We start from the raw sequence: 26,937 nt of genomic DNA, 5'->3' as shown, positions 1-26,937 counted from the left end.
TAAACACCTTTGTTTTCGATAAACTTCAAAGGCGCATTTTTAAACAGTCTTCCTAATATGCAAGGCTAAGATAAATGATATTTGGTCTTGGCTGCAAGGACCTGATTTTTCACCTCTAAGTATTAGTCCTTGCAGTGAGGTGTTAATTTAATACATTGACTGGCAGAACAGATGAGCCCACTGTGCCCAGTATTTTTTCCAGGAGCTAAAAGTATCAACAACAAAATAAGACAAATGATGTACAGATCAGTAAGTTTATGAAGTATAGTATCAAATAATTGTGATAACTGACTGATCTTCTACCAATAAGTCATTGCTCAAATGAGAGACATTTATTGTCAATGCATCGCAGCATCAGATCATGAACAGGGAGTCCTGAGTAGCAGAAAGAGCTCATCTCCACCTCTCACATCACCTGGGCAAGTCAGTTACTCTCTATGAGCCTCAGTTTCCTTGCTGGTAAGACGGAGAGTAAGTGCCGTCTGTCACTTTCTCAGAATCTTTATGGAAGTCAAATGAAGTAATAAACGTCAGGGGTACACAACAGATATTTTTCTTTGGGATGGCCTAGTCTCCAAATACTTTTCCTGTTTGGCAGGTAGGTGGGAGGGAAAGCTCTGCCTCCCATACAGGGGGTCAGGTACCCATGTGCATGGGCACATGGTCCACGCTTGGCCAATCAGGTGCTCTTGCACGGTGCAGTAATTCTGGTGTGAGTGATGCTCAGAGGACAGATCAGAAGGCATCCTAGGAGCCACGAGTTCAGTAGGTGGAGGTGGCAGCTCCAAGAGTGGTGGCAGTGTGTTCTACCGAGGTTCCTCCTAGTTTCCTAGGCTTCTATCAGCTTCTGATCCACTTCTCCCCATTGGTGCTGTGAGTTATCAGATAGTCTTCCTTTGCTTCTTAAGTCACCTACGTTGGCTTCAGTCATTTTCATGAAGAATCTTGACCCGTGGAATCCTCTGAGAACTGTGCACCTGTGAGGGGTTTCTTTCTGTGAGATGTGGCCCAGTGGTTCCTCCCCTGGAGGGCTGAAAACTGCAGATCCCTGGGGCCCGCTGCTGAGAGTCCATGGCAGTAAATCATGGCAAATTTTGGTTTAGGCGGTTCTTCAAGCTGGAAGGGGCTCAGAAGTCATGGTCTTGGTTCTGCCTCATAATCTGTCCAGGGCACAAATACAATGTCATCTTTTAGAAAAAGTATACAACTGTGTCCATTATCTCCCTCATTTGCTGGTCCCAGAATTCCACCCAGTTGGGTAACCTGATATATGAAAACCTCTTTATGCACAGGGATAATCGTTGTAGCACTGCGTCTAATTTAACAATGTAGAGACAGGCCCGATTGCCCAAAACCAGGCTAATGGTTAAGTACACCATGGTTCAGCCGCTTGAAGGAATAGCATGCAACTGCTAAAAGTGGTCTTTGAGCAGAGGTTTTCAGTACTATGAGGAAATATTTATAAGTTAAACCTGCATAACTAAAAAAATATGAGAAAACCAGCCAAATTATTTATAGTGCAGTGTAGTTTCGTTTTTTTTTTCTTTAAACAAAATTCAGCTTTCTCCTCATTTTCTTTTCCTCTTCACAATGCTCCATTCAGTCTAACTGGTTTATGTATAAAGAGAATCTGCATCAAAGTAATTATGAAGAAATGCTGACTGATAGAACAGTGGCAATTTTAAAGGCAATCGTAAGGCTTGGAATAGTGATGGGCTAATTACTTCCCCTTGGGTTTTCTGTCTTTGGTTGGGGTAGTTGTCTCCGATGAACGTGCAGGTGAAAGTGTAGTTTGCTGTGAAGGGTGAAAGGCCAGGCTCGTCCTGAGTGCAGAGAACATCAGGCTGTGTGATATGGTCTGGCCGCTTTATGATTTCCATATACAACCCGTTATTGAAATGAAACCAATGTTTGACATAAACTATTTTCCAGCTTGAAAATAATATAGATCAAGAAAACAATAGATGTTTAGGTAAAATGTAATATCTCTACTCATTTAAAAATTACATGTTTCCAGCCTTATATCTTTTTTTAAAACTTGCCATGAATAGGTAGAAAATATTCATTTGTTCATTCGTTCATTCATTCATTCATTCATTCATTCATTCACTCATTATATGTTTACTGAGAACAGAGCTGGGAATACCCTTCATTCATTGTATGCTTTCCTAAGGCCAGAAACTTCTGGAATTTGTTCAGGCTGAGTCTCAGCTCTTTGAGGCTTTTAAACTGTGGTTTTTGTTCAGCTGTTTCAGGTTTTTTTGGTCCATTGAAGGAGTTTCATCCTCCCTTCTCCTGGTGCTTAGCTGAGAGGGGCAGTTCAGTTGGGTTAAGTTATCCTCCCAGAAGCCTTGGGCAGAGCTCCTTGCCCCATCTACCCTCAGCCTTTGCAGAGAGGAAGTTCTGCCAGCCATTCTCCTCCTCTTTAGGTCTGTTTGTTAGGTAGTTTCTAAAGACCAGGAGGTCCAATCTATTCCATTCAGTCTATTCCATTTCAGACCATTAAATGGAGGTGTTACCCTGAGCCCAGGCCTGTGCTGGGGGTTGAAGTGGATATAAAAGAAGGTAAAGAGCTCTAAGCATTTTGTGAGGCAACATAAATACACAGTATCTACAAAACTCTCAAAGGACACTACATCCCCCTCCCTACAACCCAGCATGCTGTTGCCACTTTTGGTTAGTTGTCATCATTCAATCATTTGTTAGTTTATTTTTTCAGTAAACCTGCTGTGTGTTGGGTGAGCACTGTGCAAGCCTTGGTAGCCCAGAAATGAAGAAGAGAGAGTCAAAACTCAGTCTTGTAGGGGAGATAAGATGTGCATAAAAAACTATGTAATAAAACAGAAAAAATTATATTCCTTGAATTTCTGCTGATTGTACTTCCTTAAAAGCTCTTAAAATCTTTTTCTCCTCCTTCCTGCTGCCATTTCTTTTCTCTTTTGGATGACTACATAAATTTCCTAACTCATCTTCCTGCCTGCAATCCAGTCCCCACTTTCCGATCAGATAGATTTGTCTAAAATCTAGACATGTACTTTCTAGCTCCAATTCCTCCAATCCCTACACAAAGCCATCCATGAGATGGCCATCACCTCTCCTTCTAGTCAGATCTCTTGCCCTAACCTGCCTCACAGTCTCCGTAGTATTTGTACTATGTACCTCTGTGCCTTTGAACTTGTTATGCCCTCTCCCTACCTCTTCTCTTAAAAGACTCTTGTTTATCCTTCAAGACTCAACTCATGTACCAAACCATCTGGAAAAACTTTTCTGGCTTTCTTCACTTCATTCATTCATTCAACAAACTCTTTAGTAAGTATCTACTATGTATAAGTCATGGTGCCAGGAATATGAAGGTGAGTGAAACCAATGTGGTACCTAACCTCATAGAGCTTGAAGCTAAGTGGTGGAGAGAGATGCTCATTAAACAAATTGAGAAATAAATGTAGGATTATATATTGTGATAAGCAGTATGAAGATGAATAATGCGGGATACTCAGAGAGAGGATAGCCAGGGCTCTCCTCCTAGAATGTTGTGCAGCTATAATCCCTACTGGGTGCTAGCCTCTCACCCTAAGGAGATAGTCTGACCAGAGGCATAATAGTAACCATTTGGCTTGGCCTTGGCTCTGTGTGTTAGGCTAGTTCAGTTGTCTCTGGTTTTGATGATGCAATCCTTTACTGGATATCTTCTGGGAGAGTCTATCCAGCTCTCAGTGATCTTCCTGACTCGCTCTCCTTATCTTTGGCTACAACCCCCTATAACCAGGTCTGTACCATGTGACCTACCCTTCTTAGCAATGGTGAAAATGAACATATCAGAATGGATACCTGACCCAAATTTAGAGATCCAGATTCTTTTTTCTTAGGTTTTGAGACCCAAAGATTCTAGTATAGGCTGAAATGATCTCTAGAATAGACCAGATTGGCACTAGGGCACAAGAGATGGCCGGGCTGTATCTTTCTGAACTGAGAAGCAGATGTGCTGAGAACAGAAACAAGACACAGAGGAGAGTCTATCTTGAGGTCTGCTGCTGTTCGTACCCATGAGTTCTGGAGAATAGTCCTACATCCTTTTAATGAATTCCCTTTGCTGCCTAAGCTTAGCTTATGTTGGTTTCTATTTATTGCAGCTTAAGAATTCTAGCCAAACAGATCCCCAACAGTCAATCATCACCAATGCAGGCAAGTTGAAGAAAAATCAGTCACCTCAGCAAAGACTCAGTTGGAGCTACTCAAGGCACATCAATCAATGGAGTCAGATGGATAAGACTGGCAGGTTCTTGGCTGACCTTCAAATGTTTCTTGGGTAGTTATGGCTTCTCATGCACCCCAAGTGTACTCCAAAGTGAAACTTTCCAGAGAAGAGAGCTGTTAACGAATCCATTAGTAACTACTCTGTCCAGTTCTAATGACTGGTTGTTACCTGTTTATGCATCTCCCATGTTTATGTAGGTGTGGCCTTCAGTCCTTTGGGAGGAGGGGTTAACTCTGCAGAGAATATGGTCTTGTCCTAATCCCTGCAGGAGTATTGATAGTCTGTCCATGCATTATTGCCAAGTCAAATTTGTCCTTTTTTGTTTCTCTCCTTTTTAAAAACCAAAAAATTCCCCTCTCCTATATCATAAAGAGAATGTTTTTATTTTCTGATTGAAATTTTAATAGACCCTCATGATTAAAATTAGTTGCCTTTGACTTCTGGGATTTACACTCTTCTTGGGTTAATTTTAGCTGATCGGTGGCAAGATAAATCTCCTAAAAATCACACTTCCTTTCACAGTCTTAGAAAAATAAATGAAAAGAGAGGCCCTATTTACGTGGCCTTGTTATTTCTCCTATTCGATTTGCACAGCTTTAGTCTTCTGCTTTTGTCCGTATAAACCGTAACACAGAGGTCACAAAAAACCCTTGATTTATTTAAATGTGGTAATAGCTTCATTGATGCAAACATGGGGTTAACCCAAATATTTCATAGTTTGGAGATTTCCAACTAATAAGAGGAATCGAGCACTGTATTTGGGGAAAGATTAAGGTCACTGGCCCTCATTTAAGTTGATTGGTCTCTTGAAATGAGATGCTAATTGTGAAATTGATAGGCAGATTTCCATTTGATTTTACCCCCAATAGTTTATGTTTATAATTAAAATAATAAAAATGGAAAATGTCCAGTTCAATCAGCATAATCTCCCATCTATTCTCAAGCAACATAACTGGAGAAGAGATCTTACATGCATCTGTGCATGTAAGTTGCAAATTCCTTTTACTTTGCCTCTGTTGGCTGGAGGGAAAGGAAAGAATAAATTGCTTATAGCCTAGATATGTTGACATCTAGAAACTAGAGAAAACTAGAGAAAACCAATCATAATGTAAGAATTAAAAGAGAAACCGAAGAAAAAATTAAGGCCACTTTTATATAAATAACAGAAGATTCTTGTTGTTTGCAATTAACGTTATTACTTCATTCATGCATGGGAGCAATATTTACTGGGCACCTACTCTGTGCCAGGCACTGTTGTAGGCACTAGGGATACAAAAGTGAATATGAAAATTGGGTCCCAGATCTCATGGAGCCTACGTTTTGGCAAGAAAAGGTTTTAAACAGGGGCATGACATGATCTAATGCTGTTCATGATGGCTGATCACCCTGGTTGCCCTGTAGAAAATGTAAGGGAGGGAGTAGGAGTAGAAGCAAGAAGGTTAGATAGGAGACTCTTGCTGTGGTCCAGGTGAGACATGACAATGGTGATGACAATGGTGAAGGGAAGAAGTGATGGATTTAGTGTATGTTTTGGAAGTTTAAAAATAAAAAAGACTTGCTGATAGATAAAATATGAGCAATGAAGAAAAGAGAGAAAGGGACTCCCCTCCCACCTCCCAACCAAATTTATAGTGGTACCATACCATAGTTGGGGAGTATGGGAAAGAAATTAGGAGTTCCATTTTGGATATCTTGGCTGTGAGATGCATTCAGGTTGATTGACAGGTTACTAGTTACCAGAGGGGGCCGTGGAGCTCAGTCTTTGACAAAGCCTTTGCCCAGTGAAAAGGGAGGCAGTCATTTTAACTGTGGGGAGCCCTAGAAAATAATTTGCATGACAATTTAGAATGGGAAAAAAAATCCTGACCAGCTGGTATATTGGGCAGCACCTTAAAAAAAGGATTTCAATAACGATGAATGGAAAATTCCAAATCCAAAGACAGAATGGAGCTGGGGTGGTGGGAAGAGGTTTGGGGGAGAGTCACCTGTCTAGGAGTCAAATGTGAAGAGTGTGACAAAATGCGCTTGTGTCCTTGGGCTGCCTCTATAGTGGAAAGAGTCCTGACTTGGGGAGTCAGACAGATCTGGGTTGTAATCCAGACGCCATCACTTACAAACTCTGCGTCTTTCAGCCAGTTATGGAAACTCTCTGCGCATATATTTGAAAATTTTTTGTCTCCCTAAAACATCGAAGTCATTAAGTAAAAACTAATTTGTTTCCCTCTCTTGTGTTGAGCAAAGATATATTAAGCTGCAGCTTGAAATGTCAGGTCAACTTGAGAGAGTGTGACCACATGAATTGAAATAATTGCAGCCAAAAGCAAAAGCAGTTTTCTTTAGGCATAGGTCTTATCTTGTGTGAATGGGTCATTTCAGCTGTGATTTTTAAAACCTTGAGACAAGCTTTTGTACCCTTGAGGCTGTCTTCTGAGATGCCAGGGTAGGGACCAATGAGCCATTTCCTAAGAGTATCTCAGGTGATAAACTCAGGGTTGCCCATAACCTTGACTACTTTTGTGGTTGAGAGAGGATAAAAGGGAATGGGGGTATACTTTTTCTAAGAATTAAAAGACCTTCACAGCAAAGGCAACAAAAGCAAAAATAAAAAAGTGAGACTACAACAAACTAAAAAGCTTCTGCAGAGCAAAGGAAATCATCAATAATATGAAAGGGCAACCTACCGAAAGGAAGAAAATATTTACAAATTATATATCCAATAAATGGTTAATATCCAAAATGTATAAAGACCTCACATAACTCAATAGCAAAAAAAAAAAAAAAAAAAAAAAAAAAAAAAAAAAAAAAAAAAAAAAAATCCAATTAAAAAATGGCCAGAATACCTGAATAGATATTTTTTCAATGAAGACATATGGATGGCCAACAAGTATATAGAAAGGTGTTCAATGTCACCAGTCATCAGGGAAATGCAAATTTTCCGAGCCCTTGTGCACTGTTGGTGGGCAATTGGTACAGCCACTATGGAAAACGGTGGAAGTTCCTCAACAAATTAAAAATAGAACTGCCTTATGATTCAGCAATCCTACTTCTAGGTATTATCCAAAGGAAATGAAAATAGGCTATCTATACTCCCATGATCATTGCAGCATTATTCACAACAGCCAAGATATGGGAATAACCTAAGTATCTATTGATGGATGAATGGATAAAGAAGATGTGATATACATATACAATGGAATAGTATTCAGCCATGAGAATGAAGCAAATCCTGCTACTGGTGACAACATGGATGGAACTTGAGGGCATCATGGTAAGTGCACAAGCTAGACAGAGAAAGACACATACTGTGTGGTATCACTTATATGTAGAATCTAAAAATAAAGTCAAACTCATAGAAACAGAGTAGAAAAGTAGTTGTCAGGGACTGGAGGTGAGGGAAATAAGGAGAGGTTGGTAAATGGGTGCAAACTTTGTTATAAGATGAATAAATTCTGAGAATCTAATGTAATGTAAAACACAACTTTGGTTGATAATACAGTACTGTATAATTGAAATTTGCTGAGAAAGTAGAACTTAAATGTTCTCACACACACAAAAAAGATAAATATGTGAGGAGGTGGATGTGTTAATAAACTATATGGGTGGGAGTTCTTTCACAATACATACATATATATATCAAATAACATGTACAGTTTAAATATCTTATAATTTTATATGTCAATTATACATCAAATAAAGCTGAAATTAAAAACAAAAAGATCCTCACACTTCAGAAAGAGGTATGCAATGCTTTCTATGTCCACATTCTAGGAATGCCTTTAGCAAAGAGTATTGATCATCCTTTTATCTCCATCAATTTTTACATCCCATTGGGAATAGGGAGAAATTTTTCTATTGTGTCTGTGTGATGTTATAGCACCTTGACTTAATTTCAAATCTAGTTGTTTGGTCCACAAGATGCCAACTAATGCTTGATAATTTTATACCACTGGATATTATGGTTTGTTGGCTCATATGTGGACACCTGCCATGATGAGTCAGCCACATTTCCCTAAATGTATATTGTAGACCAGAGCTTCTCAAACTTTACTGTGCACATGAACCACCTGGGCATCTTGTTCAAATGTAGACTCTGATTCAGCAGGTTTCAATGGGGCTTGTGCATTTTTAACTAGCCCAGGTGATGCCTGATCTTGCTGGTCTGGGGATCACACTCACACTTGAGTAGCAAAGTTGTTGAACCCTATTCTGTCAGTGAAGCATAAGTTGCTTTTAAAAAAAGAGATGCAGGGCATCTGTGGAAAAGTAGCTTTGGGGAAAATTGTACACTCTATCTCTTTTTGTAGATGTAAAATTCACCTTATTCCCATCTTAAACGTGCTGAGAAGTTCTGTAGTTAAAAAGAAACCATTTACTTGTTTGACCCAGTATCAAACTCACTTGATTATAAAAACTTTTTTTAAAGGAAAACTGTTAACAATTAGGAAAATTAGCATTCTTTGTATCAAATTTTGAAAAACAATTTGAGGTAGCAGAAACAGACTATCCTGCAATCATGTTGATTGTAAAGAGTGACTAGGCAGTTATCTGGGAAAGTGCCACAGTGTATGATAATTAAGAACATGGGCTATGAGGTTGAGTCAAAGCCTGAGGTTGAATCTTGTCTATTCACTTAGAGCTGTGTGACTATGGGTTAGTCAATCAACTTATCTGGGCTTGATTTCCTAATGTATAAAATGGGATAATAAAAGATCTTGTAAATGGAAGGTGATCTTGTAGTTGCCTGGATTGTCAAAATAGATGATGTTGAGTATCTTGGCTAGAGGAAAAATACTCAGGCCAGAGGATGCCCAGGAGAACAGAAATCTAGGAAGGAGTGAAAGTTGGAGCCTCAAAGGCCTCTGGAGACTGTCTGATGCACAACCCTCACTTTAACAGATGTCATCACACAGTGGAATAAATTTACCTAAGGTCAGAAGCAGAGAGCAATCCAGGCCTCGGAAGTCTGGCCTGAGCCCATGACACCTTCCATCCCACTGGGCCAGGCCACTCAAGTAACGCTTTTAGGTTTTCTTATAAGGAGTGACCTTTGTTCCAACATAGCGCTTTGGGAGGAAAACCCAAGCTTCATGCATGAGGTCCAGGATCAGCATTATTCTCCAATCGGCACTAAGTGTCTGAAGCTGCAGCACAGTGGGGGAAGGAGGTGAGGGAGAAACACAGATTTGCATGTTGGCACCTTTTCCACTGAGGAGCCCAGGCCAGGGCCCCCATTGCAGACAGGTGAGAATCCTCAGGGTCCGGGATCCCAGGGCCCAAGGGTCCTCGTGGAAGTGCCTTCCCAGAGAGGCAGTGCTCATGGGGTCTGTGGGACATGGCCCAGCCTGAGAGAGACCCTGCAGAGCCTAGGCCAATTCTGTAGAGAATAGGGAGTGCCCACCAGGACACTTTGCCACAGTAGGGGCTGTTGATTTTGGAGCGTGGTGAGGCGGGAGAGAGCAAGCTGCCAAGACCGGAGCACAGCCCTGCTGCCGTGGGGGCCCAGGGCACAATGCTGGCACCCTCTGCGTGTAGGCTGAAAGGACAAGGACGCAAATGCTCCCACGCTTTACGGGAAGGACTTTCCATCAGGTTCGAGGGTGAAGAAGAGACTCAGGGAGCCGATGACATGCCCCAGGTGCTACCAGTGGTGAGTCGGGAACCTGAAGCCCAGGTCTGTCTGCAACCTAAGCCCCAGACAGCTGTCTCCAAACAACCCAGAGGGGTGCATTGGTCCAACAGCTGAGGGCTGTTACCTCCTAACTGGTTTCCTGGGGGAGGGGGAAGTATTTATTCCTTACCCTTCTCACTTCAGGTCAGGAGGTTGGGCGGAATCCTGGGAGCATGCATGTGTGAGCTGCTAGGGTGGATGGACAAAAGGATCGAATCCAGGACAAAACCTCACTAGCACTCTAATCACTTAACGATAACGTGGGAGGGAGCTTACAAAGTTCTTTTACATCCATTTTCTAATTTCTTCCCTACGTTAGCCCCACGAGTGGGCAGGGTTGGGTCTCTAAATCTCCCTTTTACTAGTGAAGAAACCCAGGCTCATAGCCTGCATCATCAGCCAGTCCATAGCAGGGGGATGGGGACTAAAGTCCAGGGCTCTGGGTTGATTCAAGCCGCCAGGAGCTAGACTAGAGGTTACTAACTGCTTGGCCTGAGCGCCTCTGCTACTGTCACCTCCAGAAAAAACTGTGTCCCCTAAAACAGCTGTGCTACACCATTCTTCTTAGAACTTCCTATCGCCTTGTACCAAAGGAGAGAAAGTGTGGGCTTTAGGCATCTTTTTGCTGCAGCTGGAGCTGAGCCTGACCCAGAGTCAGGCAGAATGGATGTGAGAGTGTGTAGGGATGGGGGTGGGGTGGGAAGGGGAGGCCAGAAAGAACCCCGGGCTCTGATCCCAGTCCCTGCAGATTTCCCAGGAGGGAGGCTGGCCTCCGGGCGGAAAGCCAGGAGTCTCCCTCTTGGGTCCTGCAAATGGGTCCTGGAGGAGTTGTCCAACGTCCCTGCTGCTGTTGGGTGGCACGGGGGTGAGGAGAAAGGGCATGGCTGATCCCCTGCAAAGGCTCCCGCCGAATCCGGGAGGAAGCCCGAGTATTTATCTTATACCCTGTGCACCATTTTGACTTATTTTCCTGGTCCAAAGAAAGAGCTGCAGCATAAACTAAGGTTCCGTTCTCGGCGGCCTGCGGGCTCCTTGGAGTCTGTAATTGGGGCATTGAAAGGATACAAAAAAAAAAAAAAAAAAAAAAAAAAAAGCCCACAGAGGAGTGGATGATCTTTTATACTTAGAGTTCCCCCCTCTATAAAAGCGACATATTACAAACCTCTTTCTCCTCTCGAACATTTCTTGCTAAGTGCATTCTGATGCCACATTGAAACGCAAAATAGCTGGAATCAAGCAGGCACCGAAGGCTATTTATATGCTAATCTCTATTTCCCAAGCTGAAGCAGGAACCTCGAGCTGGGTGCTGCTTCTAATGATGGCTCGGCTTTAACCTCTCTGGAAGAAAGAAAAGTATTTTCCTTAAGAAAACAACTCAGTTTCTTTAAGATGAAATGTAATTATCTATTATCAGATGTCCCTTAAAATGCAAGGCCTATTAAAGCTGCTAAAAATATTGAAGCCCTAATTTCACCATAATAGCATTTTAATTTCAGCAAATCACGGCTCTATTGTTACAGGACATTTTGCGGTAGGAATGTGGTAAGAGGTCCATCTTAGCTTTTTTCTTAACATTTTCCTTTCTTTTAGAAGTACAATTAAATCATTGCAATCATCTAACCTTGCTCGACACAAAATTTTACTTATCAAGTGCGAAAACAATGGTCATTAGCATTTAAAAGAATTTGTTTTAAAAGTAGCTAAAGTTTAATTGCTTTAAATATTCTTGTTGGAATGTGCAGCCGCTGTTGGTTCAACGTTCATATTAAAGAGAGTCGGTGTTTAATTGATCGCCGGATTTCATTGAAAAATATTTACTTTCTTTTCAGGCAAAGTACGAAAGAGACAGACCCTCGAGGAGGAACGATTTGGGGGAAAATGACTGCATGTGGGGTTTGCTGGCAAAACGACCCAGCTTTGCGCTCACCTCTGATTGAATGTATTCTTGGGAACTTTTGTGTGATTTTCTAAAATGAACGCCCCCCCCCCCCCGGCCCAATCTTGTTTTTAATAGACTACACAAGAAGAAGCTGTGCACCACTGCAAAATTCTGGAATTATATCTTTCAGAGACCCTGTGGGTATCAAGGGCGGCAAAGAGGGGTCCACTTCTTCGTGGGCTTATCTTTTTAAGCAGTGGGGAAAGGGGGTGCTGGGGTGCAAGCTGGGGCCGCTCTTCTGACAGGTCTTCTGTCTATACCTGTTGGTGAAAGTACACTCTTTCAGATCAATCCACATCTCCCTCCTCTTATTGAAGATGATATTTTAGGTCATTTTAATGGGGCTGAGTCACCACTGAAGTACAATTAAATCATTGCAATCATCTAACCTTGCTCGACACAAAATTTTACTTATCAAGTGCGAAAACAATGGTCAAAACTTATTTGTCCCTGAGAGGAGCTCTGATAGGCAGGAAGAGGAAGAGGGACGGAGTGGGAGGGGAATTAGCTCAATAGGCTACTGACTGAAGTTGGCAAAAAATGATGTAATTAGTACTTTATATATTGAGCAGTAACTATGTGCCAGGCACTGTGTTGAGTTCTTTATATCCATCATTTCCCTTAATCTTCACAATAACCCTACAATGGATGCTAGTATCCCATTTTCCAAATGTGGAAACTGAGGCACAGAGGGGTTAATTTGTCCAAGCTTGTGTAGCCAGTGGGAGGTAGAACCCCAAATCAATCTGAAGTCCATCTGGCAACAACTTCGATGCTGTGCGGCCTCCTAATAGTTTTTGTCCTCAGTCATCACCTTAACTCAGGCCTCCAGCCCAGACCCAGTTAACACTGAGGGCTAGTTCTCCTGACTCCATTCTACTTCCTTCCTGCCCTCTTTGCATTGGGACCTTCTGGGCCCATGTACATATGGCATTTAAAAGCCTCCTTCATTCTTTCCCTCACTGGGTCTCAGTTTGCTGCCTGTGCAATGAGACCTTTGATGACATCATCTACAAGAGCTCTTCTAGGCTAGGTCCAAGTTTCTAAGGACTCAGCTCAAGTCCATGAGTGGGTACTAAGTACTTGCTTACTCTGGGTCAGGACTATGTGGGCCTTGGGTGTGTGGGTAACATAGGTCCCTGTCCTCTCAACAGCTAGCTCAGTGCAGCTGACCATCCTCCTGCTGCGTCATACAGCTGCACAGGGGTGGCTGTACCCAACACAGCGTGGGTTGTGTCATTCAGGGTTGTAGGGCAATCTGAGATTTTGCTTGGTTTTTCTTTTTGTTTGCTGGACAAACTCCTGCTTCTCTTTCAACATCTAGCTCCAGAAGTACCTTTTCTGGGGAAATTTTTGGCCCCTTTTCAAGCCCAGAGTCCCATGGTCCTTCCAGTATTTCTCTCTTGTACTATCTCTTCTTGCAACAGAAAAGTAAGAATGTAGCCAAGTTAAATTCCTGGCTCCACTACCTACTCGTGGATGATCTCAGGCTAATTCCTTAACCTAACTGAGCCTGTTTCCTTATTCGTGCATTGGGGTGATAATAGTGTCCATCTTCCCCTCTGGTCATACAAATACCAAATTAGATGTGTAAAAATTTCCTAGAACAGTGTCTGGCACATGCAAGGAATTAGTAACCATGACTTATTACTAATATAGTAAATAAAGGTGTTGCTACAGGCAGGCTGTATGCTCTGCAGGTCTGGCACCACAAGATTGTCATATCTCTGTAGCTAACAACAGAGACAGTTGTATAGCAGAAAGCACTGTAGAGTGTCCAGGAGCAGGTGTTCAAATCCATGTCATGCTGCTTATAGGCTGTGTGACCTTGGGTAAGTTCCATAACTTCTCTGGCCTTTGGTGTCTTCGTCTGTAAATGGAAATACTTACAGTTCCCTCTTTGTGAGATTATTAGGAAGATTAAAGGAGGCCAAACTGGTGATATTAAGTCTTTGCCCAGTGCAGATGTAAGATCTCAATGCAGAGTATCTATTAAGTTAACAGACTCTCATTAATAACTGACATCTGTATTCCACGTTCACATTCTTATCTCACTTAAACCTCGCAGTGGTTTCAGGAGGTGCCTTAGTTATCATCTCTGGTTCATCAAGATCTACAGCTGGTAAGAGGCAGGTCTCCTGACCTCACATCCCCACCCCTGCCCCACCATTGGCAGCCCATGACATCTCGTATCCTGAAGTCAGATGAATGAGAGAATGATTCTCAAATAGGCCAAACAATCTTCCGTAAAAGTTAGGTGGGACTCATACTTGTGGCCCAATAGGAATACCAGCTAAATTGATTTCATAACGTTGGGTCCTAAAATGACACCTCCATCAAGAAGCTGCACTTGGCTTTTTATAGTCGTCAGGGGCTGTTATAAATTTGATTATATCTGAAATAGCAGATTTCAAGTTGAAGTCCCCTTTGTCCACACTGGAATTCAGATTTATTTCTAAGAGACCAGTGCAATTTTCTTATCTTTGTTACAAATTACTACAGTCTGGGTTAATCTCACGCAGCAATAAAGCTGTTTGCCTAGGAAGCTTCCTGCAGTGTCAGAACTGATGAATGGCTCCCTCTGGCTATAATAATTCAGTCTAGAACATTGAAAAAAAAAAAAAAAACAACTTGGTTCTTCTGCAGGAAACTCCACCAGTGTGCTCGGCTTCTCACATTGGTAGAGATCAGACACTCTCACTTGAGTCAAGGCATCAGAACCTTTGAACTTATGAGATCTCAGGTACCCATGATGAATGGTGGGCCATACCACCCCTCTGCTTTATAAAGTAGGTGATCCTGTCCAGAGTTTTCTGAGGATGGCTGTGAAACAAGTGAGTACAATAGAAAGCCGAACGGAGAGAAGGTACAGATAGGGCAATTCAGGGGACAGGAGTGAGTGGGCTGTTCTTAGAAATAGAGAAGAATGGGGTGTAAGGGAAGGGGCAGAGGGCTTATGTTTCATTCATTCAACAATTACTGTAGTTTAAAAAAATCTAATACACAACATTGGTTAGAAAATGCACTATTGACTTAATAAGATCACTTTTTGGAGGAGCAAGGGGAATGAAACACAACTTTCAAAGTACACATTGATTTTAAGACCCAATGTTGAGGGCGTTCTAGGAGATTGAGATCTGAAGAGATGGTTAGTATATCACTCTGTGTGAGTATGTGTGTGGCATTTCTGAACAGTTGGAGGTATTCGGGAGAAAGGGCATTGAGGCAGACAGAATAGCATGCATGAAGCCTTTGAGACAAGAGGCCTTGTTCAAGAAACAGAAAGAAGGCCAGTGTGACTTTGGGGGAGGTGGAGAGATGAAGCTGAGAGTCACCTGAGGACATCTCATGAAGGACCTTGAAGGCTACCTAAAGAATTCAGATGTTATTCTGAGAACAGTGAAAAGATATTGGAGTTTTAAGTGGAGAGTCGATATATTCTGTATTTAGGGTCTATGAAAGGCAAAGCAACATCAACCTGAGAAGACAGCTAAATCATGGGGAAGCTGGTTCTGAGGAGAAGAGTTCGCACAGCTTGTTCCTACCTGGGGACAAGCACTGGCTTATTAGGCATCAGGAAGTACCCCAATAAGAGGCAGTTAAATTAAAACTCTAGAATTTAAAAGATAGCACACTTTTTAAACTCTGTATATCTTCAGAATTATCCTATTTGGAGTACCCGACCTTCTAGGCTGGCAAGATGAGGTCTTCAATTGGGTTTCTATTTCTTACCTTCCCCGCCACTGCTAAGTAGTACAAACATCCTGGAGAGTCTTACGCAGTTCACTGTGGTCTTCAATCCACTCTGGTCGCTGTGGATAACTTCCTGTCCAGGCCTACTGGTACTTAGAAGGTGGAATGCTCCTCAGCCCTTATGCTACACTTAATCACTGGAGTCTTTTCATGTGGGCCTAAAGTCCACAGATCTTAGAGTTCAGTTACCTTCCCCTACTCCCCACACCTTCTCATGACAGCAATTCCCCATCGTGGGTGTTATGTGTCAGTTGGTCTCTGCCCCACACAGAAACCTCCAAGAATCCCATCCTTTCTCTTCTTCCTTTCCCTAATGACATAGCTACTTTAGTCCCTTATATTCTAAGCCTTCTCTGCCATTCTTTCCTCATCTGAGATATTCTACTGGACAAAAATAGGAGTGGGTTATTTTTTCTGCCTAGGAATTTCAACTTTTGCTCCTTCATCATCAAAACCCTGAAGATAAGGGAACACAAAACCCCAGCCCCCTCTCCATTCTTCCTTTATAATCTTCAGGGATTGTGAGTTAGCTGATAGAGTCCTTCACTGTGGAATGGGCTGAGCAAGGAGGAGAAGCACTGTCAAATTTCTACCTATCCACTCATTCATCCATGTAGTCATCCATCCGTCCGTCCATCCATCCATCCATCCATCCATCCATCCATCCATCCATCCAACCATCTATCCACCCACTACTTCAAGCAGGAGTAAAGAGTTTTTAAGGATGGTGGTTCTTTGACAACTGCCCATTTCTGAGGATGAGCAGCCCTGATTCTTCACTGGGCTCTGCCTAGTGTTCACAATGTCAAAGACCAATATAATATAGTGTTAAAAGCCTAGGCTCTGGAATCAGACTCCCTGGGTTTATGCCATGGCTTTGTGCCTTACCACTGTGTGAATTTGGTCATATAAACTAGAATTTTGTTAGGTACTTAACTCATCTGTAAAATGAGGCTAACAGTAGAACTTACCTCAAAGGCTTGTTATAAGTATTAAGTGGGTAATACATGTAAGCCTTTAAAACTTTACCTGGTACTTAGAAAGTGTTTCAAAGTGTCAGGCATCATGAGTTTTCTTGGATCAGGAGTGAACATCTGACACAAACTTGGTCAATATATTCTCTCTTCTCACCTTGAAATGTGGAAACTGGACTGGAAGAGTCTGGGTCACACAGAGCTACCGAATTGAACTGAGATGTTGTAAGAGGTTGTTCTGGACCTTGAGCAAGGAGAAGCTGGCCTACAGAGAGGAAAAGAGGAAATGAATGTCTGGAGAGGAGACAGGAGGCCTGGTGGATCTGAGGAAGGGAGAGAGAAAAGGAGGGGGAGAAGGGGAGAGAATGAGAGAAAGGAAGATGGAAGAGGAGGAGGGAGGAAGAGGAGAGAGGCTTAAAGATACTTAAGTGCTTGGGTTCTTAGTCCCAGTCTTGCTCATGATGGTCAGTTTCACCCTGTAAAATGGGGATTTCTCCAGAAAAATCTCCATTTGCTTGACTGTGTTTTGCTTTAGCAGCTTTGGAGTGGGTCTTTGAACTGGAATAAAAGAAACAAAGGCAAAGAAAGACAAACAACCATCTAGCAGGTGAATATAGCGGGTAAGATATAGTCGTAGCTAACTAGAAAACGAGTGTAAGTGGGGTTGTGAGAGAAGAAAAAAAAGGCATAAGTTAGCATGGAGGAGGAAGTCATCGATTAGCAATGAGGATGGTGGAGGGCTTAATGGAGGAGGTACAAATGGCATTAGGTCTTGGGGGATGAATTTTTTAAAACTTTCCTTATGTTGCTGAGCTGCGTCTACTGCTTCTAGCCATAATACCATGTTGGGGTTATGCACAGAAGCAGCAGCTCGACCCTGAGAAGGAGACTCTCAAAGTAAAGCTTCTAGGCAAGTCACAGCACCTTTCTTCCCTCTCCAGTGTGTCAAGGCTTTCCATTCTGATAATGCATTGATTAGTGCTCTGGGGTTCTGGATGGGATGGTCTTATTAGTTATCCACCCTTGACCTCAAGGAGTGTGAAGAATCACCTCTAAGAGAGAAGCTTTGAAATTTAAATACCCCTCCCCCAGCACAGGACATGTCGAATATTAGCTTTAATGAGAAGGCCTGGGGAGCCAGTGGAGAGTTCCTTGAAGCAAGCTCATTCTGGAATCAGATGAGCTCCCCAATGGGACTAATGGCTGTCCCTGTCCCTGCTCTGGGTGAAACCCTCCATTTTCAAGTCTTTGCCTGTGCTTGTCCTCTACCTGAAATGCCCCTTCCTGTGTCTACCCCCATGTCTGCTCATGAGAACACTATCCATTCTTCAATGCCCATCTCTACTTGTGCCTTTTTTCATAATGCTCTCTTTGCTCTCCAACATCCCAGATGTGTATGGCTCTGCCTCTGAGCTCCCTCAGGCTGTACCTCTTCTGCAGCATTACCAGAGCTTACTTTGAGCTTCATTGTAACACTAAATAGTCATTTTATTCTTCTTTGTTTAATCCCCATCTGTGTGGAATCTCTTCAAGGGCAAGACCTATGGTTTATTTATTCTTACATCCCCAGAGCCTCCATAAATGTTTATTGATGGTATAATGATCAGGCTTCGAAGTGCTTTGAAGTTATTGATAAACTACAACCAGAAATATGTGGTGCTAATCATATGCCAGGAATTAGACGAAGATAAATTATTTCATGTAATCTTAATGTCGACTTTGTAGGTAGGTGGCAGCGTCATCACCATTTTACAGATAAGACCAGATGGGACTAGAGAGAATTAAGTAAGGCAATGTATAGAGCTTGCATAATGGCAGAACTATATTTTCAATCCCAGTCTATTTGAGGTCAAAGCTCTTAACACTTACAAATGACAAGACACTGTTAACCTTCTCTAGGACACCTCCTCCCCCCAAAGCAAATTAAAATAACAAAGAGGTATCTTTTATTAACCTATTAAGCTAGAAGAAAAAGATGTTGACAATGTTACAGTGAATAAGATACTTTCCTATGCTTTTGGAAATGCATGAGTCAAAAAATCAGTCATTCCTTTTGACCCAGTTTCCGCATTTCTGTTGAACAGTTATTGTAAGGAAATAATCCCTAAGAATGGGGAAGGAAGCAAAGATGTTCAATACAAAGATGTTCATTGCAGCATTACTTATGATAGTGACATGTTCATCACTAGAATAGCTGAGTAAATGATGGCACAACTTTGTGAAGTGTTAGGCAGCCGTTAAAACGGCAGTTACGAAGATTGTGTATGATACCCAAAAAGGTTCAGGATGTAACGTTAGGCCACAAAAAATTGGATACACAATTATGAAAGTACCATGATTACAATGAGGTAAAATCTAGAGCTTAGGAGAAAGAAAACACACCAAGAATGCTAATAGTGATTGTGTCAGGGTAAATGAATTACGGCTTATTTTTGTTTCTTTTTCTCTTTTCTTTTTTTTCTGTTTTTCAATTCTCTTGTAACATAGTTGTATTACTTTTTTATGATGAAAATGGTGTATTTTTTTTTTTTTATAAAGCTGATGAATAATTCCATGGCTAAGCCTTATTAGCAGCCAAAGGTGACCTTGTCTAAAGAAGACATTCTCCAGCCTCGGATGGATGCTGGGAGGGCTGGGCAGCATGTGGCATGTGCCCTGGGTTTGTGAAGGTGGTGGACACCTGTGTGTGTGTCCTGCTAAACTAGAAAACTACCAATAAGGGATGGACTGCAGGGCCCTGAAGATGCTGCGCCCTGGAGGTGACCTAGCTTTCTGGGTAACGTCAGCACCCTGGACCTCCCTTTTCTCCCTGAAGTATCCCTGCTTCTACGATCGCTCTGTCTTCTCCCACTGGCTCTGGCCAAGAGTTGAGAAACAAGTTCGGAAGCTCAGGGAGAGATTAAAACCAACACAGCATCTCTACTGTTAATTAAAAGGAAAACCAACAACAAAAATGAAAGCTGGGAGAGCACACTAAGGACATGACTGATGGTGTGGAATATTTTTGTTACCTGTCCAGTTCGTCTGTAGTTCTTGACTGCTTTTAAGGTGGTGGTTGTTTTTGACTTTCAGCCATTCTCAGGTCTTCCTCAGCCTAAGAGCTCTTAGGAGAGTTAAGAACAAGATGAAAGTGGGCTTGGAAAATCCCATCAGGAGGCGGGGGCCTTGCTCCCCGCTGAGGGAAGGTAAGCACAGTAGGTAAGAAGGTAGGCTGTGGAGTTCGGCATAACCAAGTTTGAGTTCTGTTTTAGCTGCTTACTAATCGTGGCTAAATTATTTGGGCAAATTTCTTTATCTCACTAAGCGTCAGTTTCTTTGTCTATAAAATGGATGATAAGGATGGTACCTGCCTCAGAGGTTTGTAGTGGAGTTAGATGAGCTGAGGCATATCTAGCACAGAGCATAGAACTGGCACATTCTCAGCTCCCCATATGTGCCAGCCGTTACTGCTGCTCCTGCTGCTGCTGCTGCTGCTATTTCATGAACATCTCTTTTGGGCTCTCCTGCTGATATAGGTGGGCTTTTTCAAAAAGAGCCTTACTAAGAGAGAAAGAAAAGGCAATGATAGCAAACGATATAAAAAATTCAAAAACTTCCTATGCCCTTGAAGTTTCTGGGTCTGAGACGCCCCTGTCCCTGAATGAATTCTCTTTTCCAAACATCCCTAGGTCTTCCTGGAATTTTGGTCTGGCTTCCTGTTGACGCCTTCCTGGTCCGTCTCTGTCTGTATTGAAGACAGCTTCTTATTTTCCACCAAGAATGGTTGACCTCCTGGGCGGTGCCTCCTTCCTGCCAAGGACTCAAGACCACAGCTTATTATACACAAGATACTGTGCTAAGTGTTATGTATAGCATTTCCATTTTAATTCTCATAACCTTTGGGGTAGTACTATTATCATCACCCACTTTAAAGTCAAGGAAATGGAGGCTCGGAAATGATAAATAACTTGCCCAAGGTCATAGTACAAGTAAGAGGCAGAGCAAGGATTCTAGTCTAGGTCCGTCGGATCGTGAACCCCTGTTCTTCACTCCTGAAGCTATAGATGGTGATGTTAGTACTTACTGTCCTGGAGGCTGTGGTAGGGTAGTAATAAATGTGAAAAGTGCCTTGGAACCTTTACTGTGCTGGGCAAATACAATGGTGTAATAGTGTTTAACAACATGGGCAGGAGGAAGTAACACACTGTGGTTATAGGCTTGTGTTCAAATTCGGCTCCATCACTAATGGGCCTTTGTTCACTTACATGACCGTGGGCATATCGATGAATGTTTTCAAGCCTCAATTTCTTTGTAAAACAGGAAAAACAGCACAAGGTTGTGGTGAAAAATGTGGTAGTGTGGGCGAAGCTCTTAAAACATTGTCTGGCACATAATTGGCAATAAATAAATAAAACTCTAGAATGCAAACTCCATGATGGCAGAGATTACATTTTGTTCACTACTGTGTGCCTAGTGCCTAGACCAGCAGCTGGCCCACACAATGTGCTCGGTGAATCTCTGTGGTGTGAATGAATAGTGGTGGTCCTGGTTGTTGTAGCCACAATGTCTTTAGTGTGGCCATTCTCTTTCTAGGGACACCTACCTGTGTCCTTATAAAGGACCAAGGCTGGCTCTGTCACTTTGGCAAACAACTTGATGGATAGATCAGGGCAGTCCATAGATACCATGGCCTGAGTGGTCTGATACAGGGGCAGGACTTAGGGATAGTCACATTGACACCCCAAGGACTGCTTCTACCTGAGATTTCATCATTTTCTCAGAGCTGAGTCCATCCAGGATGTTCTCTCTGGCCTAATTGGAGCTGCTTTTCAAAATTTATTGTCTGGAGTCAAAGGGAAGACCCTTATCAAAGTAGGATTACATTGGGCCAGAGAGACCACCAGGGCTGGGGCCTCCTACCCCACCCCTCCCTAATAGGAGGCCACGAGTAGTTAGAATTCAATTAAGCCTTGGTGAAGGGGGTCTTTGAGGCAGAGCTGGGGCAGGCCCATGTCTGGGCTGAACAGAACAACCGATTTAAGCTAAATCAACGCCTACTTAAGTGAGCCGTAATAAGCATTCTGGGGGCAACGCCAGCCTGGGGGCGTCATTTATCACTGGGTAATAGAAAACCATAATGAATAATAACTTGGGCCCAGCAGCCAGAGCTCGCATACATTATGGGGTTCGAGCTGCTGTTGTCCACGGAGCCGGGAGGGTGGGTCTGAGGCCTGGGTGGTGGAGTTTGCATATTGAATTCTGCCGCTTTGCAGAAAGGCCTTTGTTGTACCGGAAAGTCATTAATCTCACACCCGCTTTGCCAGTCTTGCAGTTGGCGTGGGGAACACACAGTCTATTTGCTTGTATTGCACCAGGAGAGAACAAGATGCCCCTGAAGAGGAAACCTGTTCATGAGAGATGCTAGTGGTGGCCTCTGCCTTGGCCAGTGTATGAGAACACAGACCTCAGATCAACAACCTTCTGAGGTTTCATCCCCGGGTCCCATTTCAAGCAACATAGTTCGAGCACCAGCCTTGTCAAGCAGCATGGTCTGAGCACCATCGGGACATGCAGCTCTGTGCTGGGCAATGGTGGGGGTTGGGGTAAGCATCGGGGTAGGCATGTGAAGTTTCTGCCCCAGCACTATCTCATTTGATATCCACGAATCGCTTTTGAGTTAGATGTTATATATGTGCCTCATTTTACCGACAAGAAAACTGAGAATCAGAGGGCTGAGATGGCTTGCACACACAGCTAGGAAGCAGGGGTCCTGGAATCAGAATCCAGGCCCTCTTATATAAATTCTGAATCCTTTACCTTTTGCCGCCTCCCCTCCCAGGAAAAACAGGCTCTAGCGCCTCTTCGTCTGTTATTCTGATACCATTCCCTGTTCATTGCTGTCCCTCCTCACTTGTGTCCCTGCAGACCACGTCCTCCTTTTGGAAGTTCTCCTACTTGTGCCTTATATAATATGCCTCTGCCAATTCACCTCACCTTCCTCAATGGGATCATTATTGTCCCACTGCTGTTGTGAGGCTAATGCATCAATCTGTACTAAGCCAAGATTCTTCTGGTCCCATCAGCCTGGGAATGAGAGAAGGCCCTAGAATAATTACAAAACAATGTCTTCCTGATGAGAACCCCATTACAGGTTTACTCTCAATCCTTCTCTTCATCGTTTGAGGGTTGTTGGAGTACTGCATGTTGCCGACCCTTCTGCTTCTTCCAGGGAGCTTCCATGATTTCCTCCTGTCCCGTCCATGGCCACACTGAGTGGCTCCCAGTTTAATGTAGACCTTTTCTCCTGCTTCCAACACTGGCTCTGGGTCTTTGGAGGTTGTCCTTATTCTCTCTTGACTGGGGGTGACTTCTCTTTTGTTCTGTCAAAGTCCCACTGATGTTGGGGGAGGTTGCTCTCTGGCACATTCACTAATTCATTCAACGAACACTTATGTTCACTTTCTAGTGGATGGAAATTCAAAGGGGACGTAGACCATGTCCTTCTATACCAGACAGATAGATGTTTTCCTCTGGGGCCGCCTCTCTTTGCTCACCTTCATATTTCATATTTACTTTATATTTCAATTTTCAGAGCTTCATCGTCCTGTGTCTTTTGTTCCCTAAAGGATCATACTGCTGCCGCTGCTCTTTTTCCTGTCTGGCTCTTGACCACAAACGCAGCTCCTCGGGATCCATAATGAGTTCATGGAAGCCTGGAGCAAAGTGTGAGTGCTGTGTGCTGTGCTGGGTTCAGATTTCCCTCCTTTCCAACCTCGGCTACTATCCTTGTACAAAGTTGGGGCCTGAGCCTGAATTTTCATTGGCATCTTGGATTGAACAACCAATTTCAGGAAAATATTTCAGTGGGCTCTTCTTAAACCGTTGTAAATAAATCCAAACAATCAACTCACTTTAATCAACTATACATTGATAAAACCAAACAATGCCATAAGAAAAGAAAACAAGAGAAGTGTTCTCATTTGAGTTGTAATAGCTTAGCTTTGACCTTCTCTTTCCTGGTTTATTCCCAACTATTCAGACGCGTAGTCCCTTTGACTTTTTAATCCCTTTGCCACCCCATTTAATAAATCCTCTGAAGACAAAGATTTTTTATGATGAAGTCACCCATGCCATGATGGCCATTGGAGGTGGGCCGCTCAGCTTTCCCTTTAAAAAAAACCGCTGTGAGTAGCTAGCCAATGGGCTTCAAGTGCCACTGTGGATCTGCTGTGGTACTCAGCTGAGATTGCACTGTCCCTAAGCTGCTCCTGGCCAACGACTGAGCAAAAGTATTTATAAATTGTCTCCTGGTTTCTTTAAACTCATGTGTTATTTAGAAATCTGTTGTTTAATTTTTAAATATTTGAGGGATTCCTGAGAAAAGATATCTTTGTTATTGATTTCTAGTTTAAGTCCATTGTGGTTAGAGAGCATACTTTGCATGATTTTAATTATCTTAAATTTGTTTGAGACTTGTCCGATACCCAAATTTGATCTTGATGAATGCTTCATGTGAACTTGAAAAAAATTTTTTCTTTTGTTTTGAGGGGTGTTTTTTCTAAGTGCATGATTGTTCTGATAATCTATTTGTTATAGTCACTCCAGCTTTATTCTTATTAGTATTAGCATGGTGTATTTTTTAAAAATTATTTTACTTTTAACCTGTGTATTTCCTTATATTCAAAGTGAATCTCTTGTAGATAGTATACAGATGGATCCAATTTGAAACTCTCTGTTTTTTAATTGTGTTGTTTAGATCATATATTTAATAAACTTATTGATATGGTTGGGTTTAAATCAATCATTTTGCTATTTCTTTCCTATTTGCCCATCTGTTCTTTGTTAATTTTCCCCCTTTTCCTGCCCTTCTTTTGTAATAAATGAGTTAAAAGAATAATTCCATTTAATCCTCAGTACTGATTTATTAGCTATTTCTCTTTGTTGTATTTTTTACTGGTTGGTCTAGGGATTATATATGCATCTTTAACTTACTGCAAACTTATCAGACAATATTATAGTACTTAATATGGTGTAAGAACCTTACAGCAGTATATTACCATTTCTCCTCCTGTTCTTTTTGCTATTGTTTTCATAAATTTTGCTATAAACTCTACAATGTTATAAACTGCACAGTGCAGTTATTATTTTAATTTAAACTATAAATGATTTTCTAAAGAGATTCAATATGGGAAAAAAGTCTTTACCCACATATTTACCATTTCTTGTGCTTGTCACTCTTCCGTGTTGATCGAAATTTCATCTAGTACCATTCTTCTTCTGTCCGAAGAACTTCCTTCATCAATTCTTGTAGTACAGGTCTGCTGGAAAGAAGTAATCTCAGCTTTTGCTGATGTAAAAAGTCATTATTTCATCTTCAAATCTGAAAGATATTTTTGCTGGATAAAGAATTCCGGGTCCCCCTGCCGCTGCCCACCCCCTTTCATACCGTAATGATGTGTTTCTATTTTCTTCTATTTTCTTCTGACTTACATAGTTTCCGCTATGAAGTTTGCTGTTATTTTTACCTTTGTTTTTCTATATATTCTGTGTTTGGCTTTTTTTAAAATATATTTTTTTATTGTGCTTTTTCAGCATTTTTATTATCATGTAATGGAGTGTGTGTGTGTGTGTGTGTGTGTGTGTGTGTGTGTGTGTGTGTGTTTTAAGGTTTATCCAGTTTCGAGTTCATTGAACTTTTTGGATTTGTGGGTTTTTTATTTTTACCAAATTTGAAACATATTTGGTCTTCTTTCTTCAAATATTATATCTGCCCTATCTTTGATGGAACTTCAAATACTCATATGTTAGACTATTTGATTTTGTTCAAGATCTAATGATCCATATTTATTTCCAGTCGTTTTTCTCTCAGTGCTTCATTTTTCATAGTTTCTATTGCTAACTTTTCAAGGCCACTGATCTTTTCTTTTGAAGTGTCAAACCTCCTGGTAATCCCATCCAGGGTATTTTTTTTTATGCATTGTATTTTTTAATCGCTAGAATTTACATGTGCTTTTTTTTTTTTTTTGGTATCTTCTATTTTTCTTTTTATTGTGGTCACGTTTTTCTCTATCTCCTTGAAAAATAGGGTATATTTATAATAGTTGTTTTACTGTCTTTGTCAGCTAATTCCACCATCTGTGGGTCTGTTTCTACTGATTGATTTTTCTTCTTGTTATGGAGAAAATATTTCCTATTTCTTACATGCCTGGTAATTTTTTAGTAGATGGAGATGTTATTAATTATGCATTGTTGCTTGCTGGGTTTTATTGTATTTATTTAAATAGTGTTGGATTTTTTTTCTGGTGCATAGTTACTCAGAATCATTTGGATCCTTTCAACCCCGTTAAGCTTTATTACGACAGGTGCAAAGCAACTTTTAGTCTAAGCATAATTTAGCACCAATTCTAAGACAATTCCCTTCTGAGAATTCTACCCAAAGCACCATATGTTACAAGGTCTATTCTCAGTCCAGTGTGAGCTCTGGTACTGTTCTGCCTTTTTTTTTTTTTTTTTTTTTGGTGATGATTCTTTATCTTTGGTTAGTTTTTGCTTATGTATTTGCAGATCAGCACTCAACTATAGTCTTGAAAGAACAACTCTGCAGATCTCTGAAACTCTTACTCTATGTAGGTCCATCCTTTCTGGTACTCTGCCTTGCAAATTCTAGTCACCCTGGCTTCCCTTAACTTCTATCTTTGATTTCTCAGCTCAGTCAAACTGCTAGACTCTGTTTTGATCTCCAATCCCTCTGCTATCACCTGGAGACTGCCTCTAGGTGGTGAGCTGGTACAATTGAATGGTTTACCTTGCCCGTTTCTCTTCTCTCAAGGATCCCGAGCTGTTTTTTGGTACGATGCCTGAAAATTTTTATCACAAACCAATGCTTTTGTTTTCTAGCTGTTTAAGGTATGAGGGTCTCTGATTTCTGTTACTCCATTTTGGCTGGAAGCAGAAGTGATCACTCTCCTCCTTGAAAAACTTTTTCTTTCTTACTGTCTACTTTACTGGCCACTTCTCAATCTCTTTTATTTCTTTCTTCTCTCTCTGATAAACTTCTGAATGTTAGCATAGGGCCCCTTCTTGTCTTTATTCATTCTCTCTATTGGTAGATTTACCTAGCCTAATGCTAGATAAGCTGTTGACCGTGAGTATCTCCAGCCCAATCTCCCCTCTGAACTCCAGACTCACAAACTGATTTGCCTATTTTATGCCTCCTCTGTCTACACAGCCTCTTACAATTAACTTGCCCACAATAAAACTCTTGTTTTACTCCTCTCTCCCTAAAATGCGTCCCTCTTACAGTCTTTTATCTTTATAATGTGGGTCATTCGGTAACTCATCGTCCACCCAGAGGCTCAAGGCAAAAACT

This window comes from Rousettus aegyptiacus, unplaced genomic scaffold (genome assembly GCF_014176215.1).
Source record: "Rousettus aegyptiacus isolate mRouAeg1 unplaced genomic scaffold, mRouAeg1.p scaffold_m13_p_1, whole genome shotgun sequence".
NCBI lineage: Eukaryota > Metazoa > Chordata > Mammalia > Chiroptera > Pteropodidae > Rousettus > Rousettus aegyptiacus.
This window is presented reverse-complemented; position numbering follows the sequence as displayed.